The sequence below is a fragment of the Primulina eburnea genome, chromosome 11 (genome assembly GCF_022965805.1).
Source record: "Primulina eburnea isolate SZY01 chromosome 11, ASM2296580v1, whole genome shotgun sequence".
NCBI classification, from domain to species: Eukaryota; Viridiplantae; Streptophyta; class Magnoliopsida; order Lamiales; family Gesneriaceae; genus Primulina; species Primulina eburnea.
In genome coordinates this window covers 23,384,386-23,387,204 of record NC_133111.1, presented here as the reverse complement: position 1 = coordinate 23,387,204, position 2,819 = coordinate 23,384,386, and the positions used below count along the sequence as shown (strand labels likewise).

Here is a 2,819-nt window from a genome sequence, read left to right as displayed (position 1 = left end):
CTTCTCTGTCATGTCACGAATCATATCTGGCCCAAGTTCTGGTACTTCTGAAACGTCATCCCAGTATAGCGGAGATCTGCACTTCTTGCCATACAAAGCTTCAAACGGTGCCATCTCAATACTCGTCTGGTAGCTATTATTGTAAGAGAATTCACAAAGAGGTAGGGAATCTGATAGGACTCGTTTTTACGTGTTTTTAGTGTTGGTTTTGAGTCGCATTCATGCATCATAGTAGTTTATTTTAGTTTAATTGTGCAATTTTTTTAGCATTATGTAGCATATGACTGATCTCGTGTGTTTTGTGGTCATCTGGTGGGAATTGAGCAGTTTATTCGAAGAACCTCGCTAGGGCGACCAAAAGTGTCCGCCCCAGCGAGAAGTTTAGTCTTGCCGAGGAGCTGTATTCGAAGTCTCTCGCTAGGGCGGTCAAAAGTGTCCGCCCCAGCGAGACCAGAGACATGGCCGAGGAGTTTTATTCGAAGTTGCTCGCTAGGGCGGTAAAAAGTGTTCGCCCCAGCAAGCGACGAGATCCAAGAAGATTTGTTTCCAAGTTTGGTGGACTCTATCTTACACCATGACCTAATAGACGAGAGAGGCGCAAAAAAAGAACAGACCATTCTGATATTTTCCATCACTTTTCTTGGGAGGAAGGCTAGGAGCAAAGGAGATTTTCGAAGACCTCGAGATTTCCAAGCGTCGTGGCCGTCATCCATCGTCAACCTTAGTATTTTAATTATTCAGTTTTTATTTCTTGCATAGATTGTTGATTTTTATTATGAATTTTGTTGGCTAAACTCTATATTTGTTGGGATTTAAGGGGATCCTACCTCGTACTCGTGGTTTAACATTATTTATCGACGTTTTTATGAGTGATTTGTTTATGCTTTTGTGCTTTCTTATTTCAATTGAAGTCTAGCTAACTTCCTTTGATTATTTCATGTTGTTAATGATTTCGATAGAATAATTGACAATAGGATCGAATAGCATAGACCACGGATTTACAATTTTAGTAGATATACGGAATTGGATACGTGTCGACAGTGATAATTCACCCGGATGAAAGCTTGTGGATTCCATAGAACGTAATGCAATCGTGAACTGTTAAATAATTGAGGATACTTGATTACTGCATGTTTATGATTAGTGTTAATATAGCTCGACAGAGTATATTAATTAGTCTAGGGAATTCCGTCGAATGCACGAGTAAAAGTCGAGTATAATTGTTTAAACACGAGTGGTAGGTGAACTGATAATTCCCAACAAATTCGTCTCTCATTTGATTTTCATCCAATTTAATCATTGATTTCTTGAGTATTTGTTCTTGCGCTTTAATTATTTTAGTTATTAAATTCACTTTATTTTAATCACCAATTCAATCTATCGTTGCTGAAGAAATTTACTTGAAAATAAAGATATTGTAACGCAGTCCTCGTGGATCGATACTCGTATTCACTTACGTTTATTATAACTTGACTATCGTGCACTTGCGATATTTTAAATCGAGCTTTCATTTATAAAACAAATTTTGGGACTATTCACTGTGCAAGTTTTGCTCGATCAAGTTTTTGGCGCCGTTGCCGGGGACTGTTGATTCACAAAATTTTTAATTTTCATTTAAATTCTTTAGTATTACTTATTCTATTGCTATTTGATACTCTCCTTTTGTTGCAGATTTTTCTGGTGATGCATGCGAAGATCACTCGAATTTAATCTTGAGCCTTTTGACCCTGAGATCGAACGCACTGCTAGACGCCGAAGACAACAGCAAAGACTCAAGGAACAAATGGAGAGGCACGAACAAGAGCAGGAGGCGGACCGCCAAAATGAGAGACGGATTGAGATGCCACGCCGTGTACCGATGATGGACTATGCACAGCCGTCTCTTGATGGAGCACGTCCAAGCATCGTAAGGCCAATCATTCGGGCGAATCAATTCGAGATCAAGCCAGCTATCATTCAGATGATCCAAAACACTGTTCAATTTGGGGGAAGTGCACTTGACGACCCAAATTCTCATATAGCTGACTTTCTTGAAATTTGTGATACTTTTAAGTTTAATGGCGTATCTGATGATGCTGTTCGTTTGCGTTTATTTCCATTTCACTAAGAGATAAAGCTAAGTCGTGGTTGAATTGTTTACCTGTAGGGTCTATCACTACATGGGAGGATATGGCAAAGGCATTCCTGACCAAGTACTTTCCTCCGTCGAAGACTATGAAGTTCAGAGCCGACATTACTACTTTTGCTCAACATGAGCTTGAGTCACTTTACGAGGCATGGGAGCGCTATAAGGACTTGTTGAGGAGATGCCCCCACCACGAGCTACCTCTTGGGTTAGTTGTTCAAACTTTCTACTACGGTCTGCTTACTTCTAACCGTACTATGATAGATGCTGCTGCCTGTGGTAACTTACTGAGAAAGACGGCTGAGGAAGGATATGAGTTATTAGAGGAGATGGCTGCTAGTAGCTATCAGCCTCAGTCTGATAGGCAGAGACGAGGTGCTGGAGTTAATCAAGTTACGGATTTGTCTGCGGTGTCAGCACAGTTAGAGGCTTTGAACAGAAAGATTGATGGGATGAGTGCGAGTGGATCGGCTATGCGTCTGCAAGAAATTTTCTGTGATAAGTGTGGAGGTGAGCATGACGTACAGGATTGCCAAGATGGAAATCCATTCTATGTGCCTGAAGGAGCACCGGTAAAACAAGTGGTATTCCAGAACTGTCCAAGAAATGACCCGTATTCAAACACATATAATCCGGGATGGAGGAATCACCCAAACTTTTCATGGGGAGGTCAAAACAACCAGAATCGCCAGCA

General features: G+C 40.9%; 1 non-coding gene across 1 annotated transcript; it reads right to left on the bottom strand.

The window, feature by feature from the left end:
• Positions 1-2,217: 2,217 nt before the first annotated feature.
• On the bottom strand, positions 2,218-2,324 carry LOC140806432 (small nucleolar RNA R71). Its single transcript, XR_012112507.1, has one exon. It is a non-coding gene; the product is annotated as a small nucleolar RNA R71 (small nucleolar RNA).
• Between the last annotated feature and the right edge of the window lie 495 nt (positions 2,325-2,819).